We start from the raw sequence: 19753 nt of genomic DNA, 5'->3' as shown, positions 1-19753 counted from the left end.
TTCCTTCTTATCAGCAACACTTATTGGCCACTGTTAATACTGACAATTGCTTCAGCCAGCATAAAACACCTGATGCATGATGGACATGATGTCAGGAGGCAGCACCTGGCAGGTGGTGAAGACGGTGATGCTGCCGTAACAGGGGACATTCTCAGGTTAGAGTCTGCAAAGCATGGCCACAGATACTTAGTCCTGAGCATCTAGCCTCTGGAGCAGGTCTCCTGAATCCTATTTATGGATGAAGAGGCTAAGACAATGAGGAGAAGGGCTGCACATGAGACACAGCATCACAGAGGCTGAATCCAGGTCCTCCAGCCCCAGAGCTCAGGTTCTCTGTGCTGTGCTGTGCTGAGGCTCAGAGTGAGATCAAAGAGCATGACCTGAGGATAAGGCCGTGTTGTAGCCCCGCTTTATCGTTCCATGGCTAGGTGGTTTGGGCAGACCGAGTCTCAGGGAATGGAGGGACACTGGGACACATGTCATGTTAAACCAGTGCAAGCCACCTGTGATGCCTGTCCTCTCTCTAAGGCATCCTGTCTGGCAGTGCCCCTCAGGCCCTCAGGAAAAGAAAGCACCTAGAGTGGGCTCAGAATGACAAGGGCAGGTGTGCTGGGCACTTCTGCAACACCCCTACCTCCCCACAGAGGCAGCTGCAACCAAGGCTGACCTGGGCAGAGCCACTTCTGGACAAATGCAGGAGCTGGAAAGTTTGTCAAGGTCCTTGGGAACCTGGAGCCAGCCACCTTCATGTCAGCACGTGTGTATCAACACTGGTGATGTGACAGGTCCTGAAGCCATAGCTCATCCACCCATGCTCAACAATGAGCCGAGTGTGGATGGGGACCTGCCACTGAGGGGTGGGTAGGGTAGGCAGTGAAATGACCCTGATTAACCGGGCTACTCAGATTGCTTCTTGGTTAAAACTGTGACTGGCATTGTTAATACAACTCTCTGGCCCAGATAGTAAGTTTTTAGTGCAAGGAGGCATTCAAGTAGAGGCTACACATTTTGTTGCAAGATGTGGCCTGCCCAAGGAGGGGCACTGGAAGACACTGACATTGCCTGAGGATATCGTAATCTCAACCTTCTGTGATCTTTTTGTCTTTAACAACCTTCTATTTGACAGTGCAAAGCCATCTAGATATCCAAGTATCTGGGGAATGAATATTAAATTGTGATAGATATATATATTTTTTAACCATCTTATGTAAAAACTATGGAAGGCAGTGTGGGGCAATGGCAAAATCAGTGCCTTTGTCATCAGACACCCATCGATTCGAAACCATCTCTGCCCCTTACCTAGCTGTGTGATCTTGGGCAAGTTACTTACCCTCGCTGAACTTCAGTTTCAATATCAGCAAACTTGAGGATAATAACACCTTCATCTCAAAGTCCTTTTGCATATGAGAAGTAGTATCTGGAAATGCCTTAGTATTATGCTAAGAATATACTACATCTTCAATAAATAGTAGCTAAATACAAAAATGGCTACATTATCATTAACTGAATCTCAGATTATTTGAAGTCATTAAAATGATGCTCACAAAGCATTCTGAATAATGTGGGAGAATATTTCCAAGAGGAAACTTAAGAGTATTAAAGTATCTCAACTATATAACAAAGATTCATAGAAAAAAGACAAGAAGAAAATACATCAGAACGTTACAATAGACGGCAGATTTACAGGTGGCTCTGTTTTTCAGCGTTTGAGCTCTCTGTAGTAGGCAAGCATTACTGTTGGGGAGCAGGACTTAGATTCTGGGCAGGTTTCTGGCAGCAGGAGTCCATGGTGGGGTCAGGAGGGCCAGGCTGTGCCTCCCAAGGGCACCAACCAAGTGGCCAGAGAGGCTCAGCTGGGTCAGCACCACAGACAGCGCTCAGGGCAACCAATGCCCTTGTCTCCACGGAGGCTCTTCTCTGGTGGTTTTGGGACCAGCTGCTGTTAGACAGGTTCCCGCATTCCCGTAGCACCGGATGTCACACCAGCCCAGAAGATGGCAGATGCCTTTTTTCTTTAGTGTTTCATTGAAAGGACACTGACTTTGTTCTAACGAAGTAACAATAACATAGGCAGTCAGGTGAACCGCAGCAGAATTTCTACTCCCTCCCATCCTTGTCAAATGGGGTATCATTACTGTTGTTATCTTGGGGTTTTTTTTTCTTTTGTGGGTTTTGTGTGTGTGTGTGTGTGTGTGTGTGTGTCAATGTAAGGAGTAAGAGAGGTATATAGTTATTTGGTTTGCTTTTACATTGAGGCTTAACATCTTTTCACATGTGTGTTTAAAATCTGTATTAGAACGTGCTATTTTTCTGTATGTTGCCTTTTAAGTGACTTTTTCATTTTTCCCTTAAAAAATTCTTCTTGCAACTTTTTTAAATTAAGGACATTGGAAGGCCAGAGGCTTTTGTGCTTGACTGATCTGGGTTTGATTCTCAAGTCTACCCTCTCTAGCTGCCTACAACTTCTTTTCTCTGAAACACAGGTTCCAATAAGACTAATGCAATAATTTTAGTATAAAACAAAGAATACAACCCAGCCATAGTTATTACTGTAAGTTGAGAGTGGTCTCCCACTGTTCTGTATCTCCTAAAATTGAGATTGACATTCTGGCCCAGAAGTCCCTATTCATAACCAAAGACACTTGGCTCCCTGATCCAGACACTCTCCCAACTCTTCCCACATCTCCCCAAGCCCCACTGCTATGTGAGGGCCTCTGCTGTTGTCCCAAATATCCCCTAATCAGGTAGAAAATAAAGATTGTCAGTTCCTCCTTGAGACTTTCTATGGGGAAAATTTTAAAGATCAAGTGATAATTTTGTAAAGAAGTAGGTTACTATGCAAAGCCATTTCTACCAGCTAGAAAAAAAGTATTTCTTGTCTATTTGCGTAGAAAATGGTAAGTTAATGTGCCATGAATTGGAAAGGTTTGCAGGAAGCCTGGGTTTTGGCTGCATGGCCGACTGGGTGAACTGGTTTAACCAAACAGCCATCTACATGCATACCTTCAGGAGCACACACCTAATTGAATGTCCCCTCTTCCTTGCCTCTGCTCACCTTCTCCCCTCTGTCTGGAATCATGCCACTCTGCTCTGACATGAACAAATCATACCCTGCTCTTAATGACAGGCACAGCTGCCTTTTTTTCTAGGAAGATTTCCTACATCCCTAGAGGTAGAAGAAATCTTTATCTACAATCTGCTGACACTTTCCGTCTCTGTGTTCTGGGAGCCCCAGACATGCATCGGTTTGTGTCCTCCACTAGAAGGTGAGCTCCTGAAGACAGGTCAGGCCTCATTCACCCCTGCATACTCGGTGCTTCATAAGGCCTGGAAAGCACAAGCGCTCATCAGAAGTGCATTGCACTGAGAGCCAACATGACATAAAAGACACATGGAGAAACACGGCCTGTGTCTTACTGGTCCCGGGACCTTGCGGACATTCAAGGCTGTCCTAAAAGGTAAGTGGGATCCAAAAGGGCAGCCTGGGAGATTAAAAGAATCCAGACCAATGTCCTAATTCTCGCTCCTCTAAAGATTAGTTATGTGGGCAAAATAAGTTCTCTGGGCCTCAGTTTCTCCAGCTATACCATGGGGATAATAATATCCACTTCCAAATGTGAGAATGTCATGGGATTACATGCATGTATGTGGGTAGGGGAGAAGGTGGCCTCACCAAGTGCATAGAATCTTAGGTACTCAGTGTGTGGGCACTATCATAAACATTTTTTTTAAAAATCATAACACAAGTAAACATGGAAACCACCCACATGTCATCACTCGTGGATGGGAAAAGGGAACTCTTCATCGGGGCATGCAAACCCTTGTGATAAGAGTCTAGGATGGGGGGGCCTGCGGATGCTGGTTGGTCATATGGGTGTGCTCAGGCTCCATGAGCACTGAAATCACAACTACTCATTCATTCATTCTTTCATTTGTTCATTCATTTCACCATGGGAGAGACACAAAGACTTGTGTGTGGCTGGAATGACAGCAAGTCAGTCCCAAAGACCCTGATATCGCCCTCAACCAGACATTAGAGTCAGCAAGGGGTTAACTTAGGGGTGAGGTGGGCTTTTATCCAGTAAACAGACATCAGGGTTAAATCACCAACACTTCACAGAAAGTAGGAAACTGAATACAATTCCAGGGGAGTACTTTGAGACCAGGTACTCCCCTTGTTCCATTTTATAGATGGGGAAACTGAGTCCCAGAGTACTTACATGTCTTAACCAAGGTTATTACACCTGGAGTTGGAACAGGAACCCAGGTGGCTTCTGAGGTGCCACCGCTCATTGCTGACTTTGTTTGCCTTCAGACACCCTTCAGATGCACAGGAACTAAACACTCCCTTGAGCATATAATCAAAATTAAGAAAACTCATCAACCGGCTCAGGCTTAGCAGGACAAATTAACCGGAAGTAATCATGATGGGTAATTTGATCATAATTCACAGAGACAGACAGGAGCTGCAGTTCAGTAGAAAACCTTTAAAGGACTTCAGATCATAGTACTTTTCAAAGTACTTTAGTACTCTAGCTCTTACCTTGTCTGCCCACCTGCCTTACCTGTCCATCTACCTGCCTTCATGGTTTGCCCACCTGCTTTACGTGTCTGCCCACCAGAAAGCTGATGGCAGAAGTTGTAAGGTGCCATCTTTTAGGCATGCTGTCTTCCTTCCTTATACCTGTCACTTTGTCTCTGCCTTTTCTGCTCTGGACGAACACCACAATCTCACCTGGAGCCACCAAAAGTCCATGCCCCCTAGTTGGTCTTTTGCCACAGAGGTTATGGTCTCTCCTGAGCCTGAGCCCAACTCTGCAGGGTCCCTGCCTCAGCCTCTCCTGCTGGAATCTAACAGACACGGCAAACGGGCTGCCAGAAGACCATATCTGCCCTCACAAGGTTTTGACAGTTGTGACGTTTCGCAGGAATACCACAATTCTCAAAAGACTGGGGCGATAAGCCCCATCCATGTTCACGTACTCCCCTGCCACGGTCCCAGCCCGCATCACAGCTGGGCCGGCCCTGCTCACCTACATCCTCTGCCCCACCCCTGTAACCTCTGGAGCTTGCAGCTTCTAGTTCTCCAAGATGGTCTCAATGTCTTGCCTTGGTGCTCTGGGACCTTCCTCTCCAACAGTAGCCACATTTTCCAGATTCTGCTCTTTCTCTCCACTCTCCACCTCCATGCCTTACATCTGTCACCAGTTCCCAAACGGATCACAAGTTCTTCAAATCTCTTTTTCCAGCCAACTCCTATTCATCCCTTGATGTCCAGCACAAAAGTCACCTCTGTAGTAAGACACACAAGGCTGAGTACCCCCCCTCCTCACTTACATCGTGCTTGGCACCCAGTAGGCGCTCAAGGGCTGTTCTCATTGCCTGGCCCTCTCCTACTGTTTTCTTTTGCTAAATCCAAAGGGAGGCCAATACGTCTTGTAAAGAGATCTTTTAAAAATGATAGCTGAAAAAAAAATTTAAAAAAAATGATAACTGAGAGTAAGCTCATACTTTTAGAATGAAATGACTCACTAAAAGGCCCCTACTGGCTTGTTACTGTATTTAGGCAACCAATTCCTCCCCGTGATCCACGGGGCCAGAAGACACGGTTTTTTCTTTGCTACAACGGCTTTTTGGCTGAGTAGGTGGGTGGCTTTGGTCAGAAGAGGAATGCTGCTGGAGTAGAACTCTCTGGTGCCATTAATCCTGCTTTCTAGGAGAATATTCTGACGCTGGATCTCCCCCCTGTCCTTTCAACTCGCCACCTTCTAACACACACAGCTGTGGACTAGCCATTAAAATCTTGTTTATTTGCTGAGATGTGACTCCCCCCCACCCCCGGCAATGTGACCGTCTTCACTTCATCAATTCACGAGCCAATGGAGCTTTTCTAAAAACCAATTTCCTAATTATGAACTCAGACCATTCATTTGTCAAATGAATGAACAGAAACAGAAACATCAAATAATTCCCATTCCTTGTCCCTCGATAAACACCTCACCAGTCAAACACGGACTTCTGCTTGATTCCCCTTAGAACAGGAAACACAGGGCAGCAACTGCAATGTCTAAACACACAGGCGAATTCTGAGGCCTTGGATGACCGAGGAGCGAGAAGCACACCGTCGGATCTGGGGACCACTTAGCTGAGCACTTGAAATGCACCAGCCTGGACGAGGACCAGCAATGTTAATTTAACTCAATTGTAATTAAGTTAGTTTTAATTTTGAAAATGATTTCTGTTTGCTTATTGGGAAACTGAAGTATCTGCGGGACAACTCGGGCACGTGGCTCCACTTCTCTGTCTGTAAATTTCGTAGCTCAAAATATCGGCCAAGTGCCCCCAAACACATTTTAGTGGCTAAGGAAACTGAGATGTGCTGCAAGACCAAGAGAGAAACTGGATTTCAAAGACTTAGTATGAAAATAGAGTGGAAAGGATCTCACTGGTAATGTCAGTTACTTGTCCACACTGAAGGGGTTCAGAGCACGTCTCCCTTCCACGTGCCATGTTAGCACGTGGACTATTTTCCACCGAAGGCAATCGAGACCCTGTGGGCTCCAGGGAAGATTTTGGCCCCTCCCTTAACACCTAGAAGAATCTACATGGAGGATCTTCCCCAGGATGAGAGTTAGTACAGAGATAAATTTATCTGAAGGACCTATCCATGGGACAGGGAGACATGACATCACCAGACACCTGCTCCTGACTGCCCTATGAATGCCCTCCTCCCCTTTGAAGCCTCAGGCCCCCACCCCACTCCCTAGCTCAGGATGGTACTGATACCGTGTTGTTCCTTTCCGACTCGGACCCTCTCATGTTCGGGGGAGGTTTCCAAATGTATGAAATTCAGTTTGATTTTCTTCTGTTACTCTGTCTCATGTCTATTTATTTTTGTTGTTGTTGTTTATTTTGTTTTGAAGCATGGAGCCTGGTACAGGGCTTGAACTCACAACCCTGAGATCAAGATCTGAGCTGAGATCAAGAGTCAGATGTTCAAACAACTGAGCCAGCCAGGTGCCCCCCTTAATCTGTCTCATGTCAATTTGATTCTTAGACCAGCCAGAAGAACATTTGAGGGAAGGAGTTATATTTTTCCTCCCCTACAGTTCTGGTGAGCCCCGTCTGCTGACTACAGATCACCCCAAGGCGGCTGCAGCAGAGATACATTCAATACTCTGACAGCTGGAAAAAGGTCAGAATTCCCACAGCAGATCCTGGGTCTGTACCTGCAGAGTCCAAAGGAAGCAGAGCAGTGAGGGTCCTTTTGACCTTTTTCTAAAATTTAGAGAAGCAGAAAATATTGGGGGAGCTAGCTCCTTGGGCTTGGTGACTCTAGTATTTGGCAAGAGTACTCTGTGTTTTTATCCATCCTTTTCCTCCCAGAAATGGACATTAGTTCTGTCTGCTGTGTTGCTCTATGGCCCAAGTGCTTGGCATTCTGGCCAGTGAGCATGCCCTCTCTGGTCTGCCAGTCAGAGGATGGGTGTCTTTGTCCATCTGCTGGGCACCCCCAAAGGCTGTGGATCTGACAATCTTTGTCTGTGTCAGGATCAGAGATCCCAGTTCATGAGAAGCTGTTGCTATCTTGACCTTCACTGTTACTGTTAGAAAAATCCCATTCCAGAAGCACCTGCCCAGTGTCACAAATCAGCGGGTCTCAGACTGGAGGCATCCCATTTTCATGGAAGACCGGAGACCCATGACCACTGGTGGGACAAAGGCCTTTGCTTTCTGAGACTGGCTTTGAGAAGAAACTTCTGTGCTCACGGGGGTACATCATCTGTACCCACCCCAAGGATGCCACCTGCATCCAAGAAAGATTTATCTTAAGCCTGGAAAATTACCTGAAAAGGCTTATTAGTCTGAATCACTATTGACAGATCCTATTCATTGATGGCCAAATGACTGCTTCTCTGAATTGGCTGTATTTGAGCGAAGAAAAAAATTTTAAAAATCTCTCATCCTAAACAATTTCTTGGCACCTTCAATGAGACCGAATTAAAAAGAGGACACAAGGAAATACAGTGATTCCTCTTAGGGGCTCCCTTAGCAGGATGAAAGAAGAGAAATCAGACTTGAACAAAAAGTAAATTCAACAGAAATTCCCCTTCTCAAAATCTCTCCCCATCTGTCTATTTCAGCTTCTTTTTTTTTCTTATGAGATTTACAGAGTGTCTCACAGCCCCCTCTCCAGGCCTGGTATCCATGGGTTACTCATGTACAAGCTGAAAGCCAGAAGGAGAGCTTACTGGAGGCAGTGGGATGGGCAGCAGGACCCACCCTGTAAATCAGGCTCCACCAGCTTCTGGTCTTCCTATACAAGTCCTTCATGGATATAGCCTAGAATCCCACCAAAAGAAAAAATGTCCCCTGGACAGCAGCAGATCTTTTCCAGGAGATTCTAGCAAATTTGGAGAAGAATTAGAAAGACTGGTAGCAATTGCTTTACTAGGTATTTACCCAAAGGAAACAAACATGGTGATTCAAAAGGGCACCCACGTTTATAATAGCAATGTCCCCAAGAGCCAAACTATGGAAAGAGCCCAGATGACCACTGATAGATGAATGGATAAAGAAGATATATCATCACACACACACACACACACACACACACACACACACACACACACGAATATTGCTCAGGCATCAAAAAATGAAATCTTGCCATTTGCAATGACGTGGATGGAACTAGAGGGTATTATGCTAAGTGAAATAAGTCAATCAGAGAAAGACAAATACTGTAAGACTTCACTCTTATGTGGAAGTTAAAAAACAGAGGATCATAGGGGAAGGGACAGAGGAATAAAAGAAGGGACAGAAGAATAAAATAAAACAAAATCAGAGAGGGAGACAAACCACAGGAGACTCTTAACTCTAGGGAACCAACTGAGGGTTGCTGGAGGGGAGGTGGGTGGGGGATGGGGTAACTGGGTGACGGGCATTAGGGACGGCACATGATGGAATGAACACTGGGTGTTACATGCAACTGATGAATCCCTGATCTCTACCTCTGAAACTAAAAGAAAAGAAAAGAAAGACTGATAGCCCCTCATGAATCCCCCTCATTGTCCCAAGAGGAAACACGTGACCAGAATTTCTCCTAGGCTCTCTAACACATGACCAGGTGTTGCTCAGAAACTCGCAGAAGAGGAAAATAAAATTTCAGGATGCCCCTCCTTTCCAAATCCAGACCCATCGGTTACAGATCCTTTCTCTCCCAGGGACAACTTTGATCCTATGGATGGTCTCACTTCACCTCCTGAAAGAACCTAGCTTGGGCTGTGTCTGCCTTGGACAGGTAGGTTGCTGGCTCTTCCTTTGGGATACTTGGGAGTGATTCTGGATCTTGGGAAGATGGTATCATTTGCACCCTCTTTGGGGACCCCTCTTAAACCCCAAGAGGAGGGGGAGGTTATTCAACACTGCCGGAATATTTACTGTGTGTTCTGGTTGAAAACTGGCAAGATATTTAGAATATATACATATATATTAGAATATTATATATATATATATATATATATATATAATGTGATCTCTTTCTCTCTCTGTCAAATAAATAAACAAAATCTTTTAAAAAATGCTACAATAACAAAACACATTTAAAAAGAGTTCTTATTAGAGGAACAGGAAGAAAAACTTCTGCCAAACAGAGTACACAACAAACAAGTTTCTGCCACAGCTGTGCAGTCTAAAACTTAAAGATCCCAGAAGTGCGACCCTGAACTTGGGTCTACCTCTGAACTACCTTCAGAGGTAGTTTCTGGCACAATTTTCTGAACTTCCTCTTCCTCTACAGAGAAATCTTTCTCAATCAAGTTTAAGGAAGCTTTGTACATAGACTCGTTTTCATGTGTGGTTTTTTTTTTTAAGATTTTATTTATTTATTTGACAGACAGAGATCACAAGTAGGCAGAGAGACAGGCAGAGAGAGAGGGGGAAGCAGGTTCCCTGCTGAGCAGAGAGCCTGATGCGGGACTCGATCCCAGGGCCCTGGGATCATGACCTGAGCCAAAGGCAGAGACTTTAACCTCTAGCCACCCAGGCGCCCCCATTTTCATGGTCTTGTAGAGCTTCCATTTTGTTCAAACCTCCACATTCTTCCATCATTATACTAAATTTCTCAGTCTCACCTAGCTTCTCAGCAGCTGGAAAGATGTTTGAAATGGCCTCCAAGGGGCTTATCAATGGTTCTATTATGCCATGATGAACGAGGTATACAATATGTTCAGTTGTCCCACCACCTGCGTAGGTGGTCACAGCCCAGACAGCTTCCTTTTGTGTCTTAAAGTCGGCCTTAGAGGGAGCACCACTGAGGAATAGGGCTAATCCATGATTCACAAGTTGTGGCATCTGGTCCTGGCGACCAGCTGTGATGTTTGACATTGTCCCCATAGCTTCCTTCTGAATATTAGTTTTGGGGTTCATTAGCAGGCTGGGAAGACAGCAAGTGCTCCTGCATCTATGATCCCCCGAGTCTGTTTGTCTGTCCCAGGGACAATATTTCCTATGGCTCTTAGCTCAGGAGTCACAATGGACGATTCAGTAGCTCCTAGAAGCTTCCCAAGTTGGAGCACAACTCCTGTTTTCACAACCATTTCAATCTGTTCATTTGGACCATCAGGAAGGTAGGAAATGGCCCAGCAGGTATCTGCCAAGACTTCTAAATCATCGTGATGCAGGGGACGAACTAAGGTAGGAAGAATCAGCTCAAGAGCATCTCACCGGGGTGTGGGATTCTTGCTCCGACAAAGGTTTGAAAGTGTCCAAGTAAGGTCACATAAGTAGCCACATGCTAAATAAAGATGATACGCCAAGAACTGCAAGGAGATAACCAAGTCTTGAAAAGCTGAGCTACCCCCTGCAATGTTTCCTAGAGCCCACACAGCTTGTTCAATGACACGGGCATGGGAAGATGCCAATGGAGAAATGCATGCTGGGACAGCACTTCCATCTACTGCAGCCTTGGTCAGTTCTGATGTCCCAGAAGCAAGGGTAGTGAGCATCGAGCAGATTCAAACCGAATGGGGCTTCCATCGGTTCTGCCCTGGAAAGACACACATTTTGGAATCAAACCAGCCCAGATTATGGCATCTATAGGGGGCTGTTCTTCCCTAGAGAGCAGTTTCCTGGCGGCTTGAGTAGCCTGGAGCTGGCTTTCCAAGTTGTTGCATCAATAGACCAGTTTACGGTGCCCGGGTCGTTGCAAGTTTTCCTGCCCTGCAGAAGAAGCGTCATCAGGAAATCAGCTTCTGTTTCTCCTTTTCAGCATCTGGTCAACCTTCTTAGCTTTCGTCAGCTCCACATTAACTTCCATTCGACACTGCCTCATTTCCATACTGTCTTTCCCCTTGTTCTTGAATCTGTTAAGGCGGGCAGCTGGTGAATTAGCATTCTTGTTGGTGGACACGGTTATGAGACAAAGGGAGAAAGCTACATGGCCCGCTCCGTTTTCCATGGGGGACGGACCAGGGTGCACAGGCTGTGGGTCAGCTGTCCTCAAAATGTCCACCATGGATCACCCCAAAGACGGTCTCTAGAATACTTTTATTTTTAAGTGGTCCTGTAGTTAAAAGTTAGCCATACTGGAAGCTGATATTCAGAATGTGATTGGAATTTCTTAAGGCCTTCACCCCTGAGTTAAAATTAGAGCTACATTCCCAAAGGAAAAGAAGCAAATTGAAGATAATTAGCTGAGGAGATCAACCTATGATGCCATTTAGGGGATGTAACCAAAGAGATAGATTTCTTAAGGGATTGCAGGCAACTGTCCTTACCTTACAAATCTTTGCAAAACTAGAAGTACAGTCTCAGAAATAATTCAGAGTTGTTTAACCTGTCCTTTTTACCAATCCTAAAACCCTTCCTATTTATCTCAAAACTCTTTTAAGTATTGTCCTTAGGAATCCCAAGTCCTTCTTAGAGAAACTTAGTGCCTTTGTGATAGAGATTTTCTACCCATATCTCCTCTAGGACCCAAGAGCCATTCTTTGAAACACACACGTTAGGGAGAGATTTCTTACCAGAAGAGAGAGACAAACAGACAGAGGGAAAGAGGATGTCTTTGGAGAAGGGGCAAATGAGCACATACATTAGAAAGTGTAAGACCTCTGTCTGCCCTGTTCATGTGTGTCCATGCCTGTGTGTCGCGGGTGTGTGCTAAGTCTTCTATGTCTGGATGGCATTGCCAAAATTCATTTGTAAAATAACTTCACAGAGCTGTCTCGAGACACGAGCTTAGAGGCTTGGCTGTTTCAAAACTCTCAGAAATTATCAAAACAAACCCAAGTGTTCTTGAAGTTCACGTCCTCCAGGATTGGTCTCTAATATGTGAAAGGTGGTTGAAGCATGCTGGTATAATGATATCGGCATGGGTTTAGAGTCCTTAGCATTAAATATAATCCTTTTATGCTACTTACCTTCACTGAAAGTAAAATCAGCTCCTGTCACCTCCATTAGAGGGCTTGTCAGCAGGAAAGACAACATAAGTATCGCAGTTTAGCGGTTTCATGCTTTGTAAGGTTTTTGTGACTGATCAAAACACAATTGTTAAGAACAAGTAAGATGAACAGACGCACATTTCTAAGCCAGTCTCCCCAAATCTTTTTGGTAATAACCTGAAATTTCAAACTTTGCTATTGAGCGTTGAGTGAAGCTAAATTCATTGAATACCCAGATTGATTCCAAATAAGAGAAAATAAAGAAACATTAATTGCTGACGAAGAACGTAAACTACCAGAAACAATAAGGGAAACATCTCTGTGGGCAGAGAGACTGAGATGTGGGCTTCCGGTAAGAAACAGGATGAGGGGGCACCTGGGTGGCTCAGTGGGTTAAGCCACTGCCTTCGGTTCAGGTCATGATCTCAGGGTCCTGGGATCGAGTCCAGCATCAGGCTCTCTGCTCAGCAGGGAGCCTGCTTCCTCCTCTTTCTCTCTGCCTGCCTCTCTGCCTACTTGTAATCTCTCTCTGTCAAATAAATAAATAAAATCTTAAAAAAAAAAAAAAAAAAAAAGAAACAGGATGAGGAATGGAAACGAATTTTTTTTTGTGGTTGAGGGAGAAGAAAGTAGTTTGGTCCTAAAGTTGAGTCTGGTTATTTGAAAGGGAAAACACAGAGCGAAGTCTGAATGTTAAAAAAGGAAGTTATAGAAGGCTTGTTGGAAAGGACTCCTCGGAAGGGGATTTGACACACGAGCAGGACTGGCTAAGTCAGGTATGGACTTAATCAAGTCAGTGGGCTTTAACGCCAAAAGTGCACTTGGTGCAAGATCCAAGTTGGGTTTTTTCTCTAGAGGCCATTCAATGTTCGGTCTGAAGATTCCTTATGGAAAGTTCCAGCAAAGCAGATTTAAAAGCAGTCCACGTGGCCCAAGACCATTCTCGGGCCACTTCTGCAAGTTGTCAGGCCAAGTCTGCCGGAAACCAGACTCATTTTGCAAACAAATGAGTCTTCATTTGGCTATCTTTGGTGGAAAGGAGGGTGGTTTTATTTTTATTTTTATTTTTTTAAAAGATTTTATTTATTTATTTGACAGACAGAGATCATAAGCAGGCAGAGAGGCAGGCAGAGAGAGAGGAGGAAGCAGGCTGCCCGCCGACCAGAGAGCCCGATGTGGGGCTTGATCCCAGGACCTTGAGATCATGACCTGAGCTGAAGGCAGAGGCTTAACCCACTGAGCCACCCAGGCGCCCCAGGAGGGTGGTTTTATAGAGAAAAATTATGTCTCCCCGACATAACCTGTTGGGTAGTAGATGATTCTAGATCTGACGAATGGTCTTTCAGGCGTTGCTATTTGCTCCTAAACTGGATGAGATCCTGAATTCTTCCGATGTCCTCAAATATCTGCTTATGATTCTCCAAACCAACATTTCTGATCCTCTCCCATCCTTTAGACTTGGAGTCACCAAGAACAAGAACTTCCCCTCCCCCACGAGGCCCTGCACGCCAGGCAGCCTGATGTAAGCTTGAGAGGAATCATTGCAGCAGCCCTGCTCAGACAGACCCCTGCCTGCGGCTGTGGAGGGCCACACGGAGGGACCTCCAGCGATGTGCAAACGGCAAACGATGATGCTGTACCAGACTGCTGCCGCCTGCCCTCTCTCCGCGTGCGGGTGCTTTGAGCCTGACGCCCAGAAATCCCACCGATGGCACTCAGACATGGGGCTTGGAACTTGCTCTGCTAACCAGTGTGTGTCTAATTTCCATAGAAATACCTCTTTTTTTAAAGATTTATTTATTTATTTATTTATTTATTTGACAGGCAGAGATCACAAATAGACAGAGAGGCAGAGAGACAGGAAGAAGTAGGCTCCCTGCTGAGCAGAGAGTCTGATGTGGGGCTCGATCCCAGGACCCTGATATCATGACTTAAGCCGAAGGCAGAGTGGCTTTAACCCACTGAGCCACCCCAGCGACCCCAAAATACCTCTTATTAATTACCCGGTTGCTTGCACGATCAAGGCCTAACTTTGGGAGCTCACCCAGAAGACCATTTCGTGAAACCCGTCACATCAGTTTAACTGGCCTGGCCCATTCTCAGGACCAAGGCTCTTAACAGGATAGGGAGCAATCCACCCACTCAGCTTTGGGAGCACGCAACCTCTTTCACATCTCAAAAGCTCAGCAGAAGGGGTTCAGAGAAGGTCTCCCCACCACGTACCACATTAGCGTGTTGACTATTTTCAGCCAAAGGCAATTCAGGCCCTGAGGGCTCCAGGGAAGCTTTTGACCCCTCCCTTAACTACTCTCCTCCCCTTTGAAGCCCCAGGCCCCCACCCCATCCCCTAGCTCAGGATGGGACCCACACCATATTGTTTCTTTCCAACTTTGATCCTCTCAGGTATGGGGGTGGGGGGACTCCCAAATGTAAAACTTAAATTTGATTTTCTTCTGTTAATCTGTCTCACATCAATTTAAATCTTAGACCAGTCAGAAAAATCTATAGAGAAAAATTTCTCCTCCCCTACAACATATTAATGCATTAAGTAAAATATAGTATTGAAAGCAATTGCATTGTTTCTCCTTAATTTTTTTGAGCATGGCTTTTAGAAACTGTGGAATTATGTGTGTGCTCACATGGTATTTCTATGCACTGAGCCAGCCTAGAACTTAGGGGGAAAGCTGCCTGAGATCTCCTCACCGACTCTTCATTTCACAAGAGGGTGACTGTGGCGGACTCCAGGGACCACGGCCCTCCCCCGCGGCCGCCCTCCTCCGCGACCGCCCTTCCCTGCGGCCGCCCCCTGCTATGGCATCCTGCCTCCAGCCCCCGGACCTTTACTGTGTGACATCACACCCGGGAACCCTCATCTGTCTCCCTGTCACCTTCCCTTGAAGCTCCGACCACACAGCACCCACAGCTTCTGGAACGTCCAAGGCAGTGGGCCCAGGAGGAAAAGAGCCGTCTACAGGCAGGTCAGTCGGTGGCAGTTCCTCCCCCGGGCAAGGAGATGACGGTACGATGGGAGGAGCCCGAGGGCGAGAAAGCCTTGGAGGACCGTTGTACTCGCTCACGGCTCGGCTGAGGACAGCCCGTGGCACGTTGCTCCTCTCACAGCAACGTGGCCGTCTCCACGGACTCAGTCAAGGAAGCTACAAGCTCTGCGGTTGACACTGACCTTTAAAAGTCCTGCCCTGGGAGAGAAGGATCATTCTGCTTCCTTTGCAAATGGCCAGCTTCCCTCCCTGCCTCCTGCTCTCCTTCTTCCCCTCCCCCTCCCTCCCCCTTCCTTGTCCCTCTTCCCCTTTCCTATAACAAGAACAGCCCCATCACCCCCCACCCCACTCTGATGCTCTGTGTGACATGCCTGTGTCTGAAATCGGGGGGAACTGTGAGAGGAGTAACTGTGGGGTACAGGGAGCCAAATTTCATCTCGCTTTTAAAGACCTCACTGTCCTCTAAGTGAAGACATGCATTTGGCTCATGCTGTCCCAGCCCACCTCTGCGGACGGTAAGGCGGGTCATCAAGATCACGGGGAGAAGGGGTGATCTGCACAGGGGTGTCCTGTCACCGAGGCAGAACATGGAACAGAGTCTGCCCCTTGGGGCTCGCACACAAGGGAAATGACTTCCAAAGGTGACAGGTGCTTTGAAGAAGAGTCAGCAAGAGAAAAGAGAAGGCCTGAGGGAGAGGAGGAGCGCCAGTCTGGACAGCTTGGCCACGGAGGGAGGCCCCGGGGAGTCTCTGGGACTCAGGGCCTTGGGTGGACGGGCCGGAGCAGCACGAGGACGGCTGGTGCCTCCCAGGAAAAGCCAGGAGGCCGGTGGGATGTAGTGCACATGCAGAGCCCTGAGGGCAGGGCCACTGTTTGCAATTCACCCTGTATGTTAGTTACCATAAGGGGCCGTGAGTTACTGTAAGGGGCAGAGAACCTGCAGCCCAGCAGAGGCCAAGGGCTCTGAGCCACAGCTCAGCACATGTGGCTGCCCTGCATTAGGCTTGCCTCTGTCCTTGTTCCTCGCCGCTGAGCGGGACAGTGACATGAAACACGTAACTAGCAGAATTCAACGCGTGCTTCTATTTGATCTGAAAAACGGGGCGCAAAGTGGCTTCACCCACTCAGCTGTGAGACCGACGTGGGTCCCCCAGCTGCACCGCAGTCCGGTCTGTTGACATTCACCCACCCAGCGGAGTCCCTGGGGGAGCTGCCTTATAAAGACAAAAGCCATCCACCACAAGAGGGGGCGTGGCCATGGAGACCCCGGGACCCCGCTGCAGGTGCGTCTCCTAAGCAAGGTGCTTTCAAGGGCCATTGAGCTGGAAGATGAATTATGCTTTTTTTCTTTTACCAAAACGCACAAGTTCCAAGTGGAACCCAAGGCAGGCTGTTATCACTCGAACGCTACCCTGCTTATGTTTTCACAGAGAATCAACACATGCAACTGGTCCCCTCTGATCAAGAATTGCTTTAATAATAAGTGAGAAAACCCTTCCTTTCCAATGAGATGTTGGTTCTGGAAGGAGTTCTCTGAAAATGGATGTTTGGCAGTCTCGCCAGTGTTAGGAAATGTGCGTCGCTTACGAAATCTCTCAAATGTGCAGACCATAAATTCTGGGAAACAAAAACTTCTAGCTTATTTTGAAGTCTTCTAAAGGGGTTCAGTATGTTTTGGAACCCATTGGTTAAAAATATGAAAAACGAAACACCTCTCCATGAGTTTGCTGTGCAGGGGGATAGAGAGATGTCCGGCCCCTCTGCCGTGCAGTCTGTGGTCCCCGGGCAGACAGGTGTGGAGCCAGGTAGGTTCCAGGCACTGGCAAGCAATGGACACCAACTGTGAACCAGACCAACGCAGGCCCTGCCCTCGGGGAGCAAACGGGCTGGAGGAGGACACAGAAAAGAGTCCCATTGTCCCATCAAGAGATGAAAGACCGTGTTCACTCATGAAAGAGTATGTAGGGCCCCTAAAGGAATCCAGGCCTGGTTGGACCCAGAGGATTGCCTGGAGGAGGCAGCTGGTTCTGAGAGATCAGGATGCATGGGGAGGAGCTAAGGAAGGAGAGGGACAGGGCTGCTGCCCATCCCTCCTCCCCGCTCAGGCCTAGCAGGTCAGGAGCCCCGAGGACAGGGAGCAGGGTGGGGGCAGGACAAGGCTCTGAGGCCGAAGGGCCTGTGGTTGATTTGGGGACGGTGGGGAGCATCACAGCGCTTCCAGCCCCGAGGGACATGGCATCAGATGTGAACACGGGAGATGCTCACTGCCAAGTCCCTCCCGCTGGCACTCGCGCGCTGCCCAGCGTCCCCCAGCAGCAAGCAGGCAGGCGGCTCCCGGTGCGTCCTCCCCACACCCAGTGAATAGGACCAGAAACTGCTTCTCTCTCTGAAGAGCAATTACGTGCGGTTTCCATCCCCACGCGGGGGCTGGTGGGTCCCAGGAAGCCAACTAGCTGGTCTTGTTAACAGGATACATCTGTCCCTTTCCATTACTGATGATAATCACCATTATTAACACTGACTAATGTTCATGATTTAAAGCTGTGAGGCTCGAAGCCGCTTGCCTCAGGGGTCCTTTCCCGCCTGGTATGTCCTGCTGGCACGGGGCTCCTCCCCTTCCTCACCCTGACCCTCCCTTCCCGGTCCCCATCACCTCCTCCTCCCCTTCCAGATCACACTGGACTCACTGGTGGTCCCCAGTGTCTCCCGCTTCACTGGTCGGGGGGTGAGCCCAGCCGTGCACAATCAGCAAACACGGGGGTGAGCGGAGGCTCCCAGCACAGGCTTGCCCTGGACCTGCCGCTCGGTTTCCCACTTCTGTGTCTCTGCCTCTTCCAAGCTGGCTGCCGGGGGGGAAGCCTTTCCTTTAGCCGCCGCCTGACCCCTCCTTCCCGGAGGAGCAAGTCTCCTGCTTCATGGTCCAGTTTCAAGGCTTCTCCAGCCAGCAAAGACATCTTATCTGCCTCTCCTGAAACTGGCGCTGTGTCTTAGCCCTCTCTTTGTGTTTGCAGCCCCCAGCCCAAAGCAAAGAGAGCATCTGCCAAAAAACCCAACAAGGAAATATGCAGAGGCTCTTTGCTGTTCTGTCAGCTTCTAGAACAAATACTGGCATTAAGGGGTGTCTGGGCCTGGGGGTTGCCCTCCGGGATTTGTTAGCTGAGTTATTTTTTTTAAAGATATATTTATTTGAGAGAGAGAGAGAGAACACATATGGGGGGGGGTGGTCTGGGAGGGCAGAGGGAGAGAGAGAATCCCAAGCAGACTCCCTGCTGAGCACAGAGCTGAACGCAGGGCCCCATCTCCTGACCCTGACATCATGACCTGAGCTGAAATCAAGAGGCAGATGCCCAAAAGACTGAGCCACCCAGGCTCCCAGGGTTTCATTATTTTAATAAATACAGCGTGCTCCAGCCAGGAAGATAGGGCCATTCAATCTGCAAACACAGATTCCCACGGAGAGCAGTGCCCCCATGCCCCCCCGCCTCCCTCCGCCGGCCTCTGAAATCCCTCTGGGCTGATGCGGGACAGACAAGCGGGTGGCCGGCAGCCAGGGACGCTGTCCCTCCTCCCAGCAGCGCAACCACATCACACAGGGAGATAAGCTTGCTGAATTGCTTCCTCCGAATAACACCCGTCAGGAATTTCGTCTCTGGATCACCGAGCCACGCACCGCCAGCCACCCTCCCCGCCACCGTCCTGCCCATATTTGAATGCTGCATGGAGTGTGGCTTCCTACACCCATGACAATCTCCCTTCTGGAAGAAAGCTGGAGACCCAGAGGTCTAGTGCCAAGGCATGGCAGATGCGGTCTGGCACGGAGGAAAGGGCGAAGTCCATGCCAGGAACCGACACGCCAAGTCGGATGCCTGAGAGCTAAATCCACCCCCTTCATCCCTGAGGGGCCTCCACCTCCCTCAGAAAGGGGTGGCTGACCCACAGGGCGGAGGAGCGGAGGCTTATGGAAATAAATTCGCTTCCCTCTGAAAACAGAGACATGTGGGGGACATGGATGGGCCCATGGGCTCTCTGGTGGAGCCGCCTGGGCTGTACTGGAGGGCGGGTGTCAGATGAGGGGACCATGCATGGGCATCAATGTGACAAGCAGGGCCCTCTGGCAGCCTCCAGCAGTGACTGGTGAAGGCTCAAGTCTCAGAATGCACCTGCTGTGCCCGGAGAGTGTCCAGGGCCCCCGCACATGGTGAGACGCACGTTTGGCGCCTGGCCATCCCCGGGCTCTGCTGGCTGCTGCTTCACGGGCCCATAAATTGGGACTCCAGAGCCAACAGGCAGTTTCCCAATCCATTACTCACTGCC

The 19753-nt window shown here is 48.2% G+C and overlaps 1 protein-coding gene and 1 pseudogene across 2 annotated transcripts in view; both read right to left on the bottom strand.

Annotated features, from left to right (window-relative positions):
• Positions 1-19753, bottom strand: part of SORCS2 (sortilin related VPS10 domain containing receptor 2) — a 424588-nt gene that overhangs the window by 117117 nt on the left and 287718 nt on the right. The window lies entirely within an intron of this gene.
• On the bottom strand, positions 9699-11515 carry LOC122889642 (annotated as a pseudogene).

The sequence above is a fragment of the Neovison vison genome, chromosome 11 (genome assembly GCF_020171115.1).
Source record: "Neovison vison isolate M4711 chromosome 11, ASM_NN_V1, whole genome shotgun sequence".
NCBI classification, from domain to species: domain Eukaryota; kingdom Metazoa; phylum Chordata; class Mammalia; order Carnivora; family Mustelidae; genus Neogale; species Neogale vison.
The sequence above is the reverse complement of the archived record's forward strand: the minus strand, read 5'-3'. Positions and strand labels throughout refer to the sequence as shown.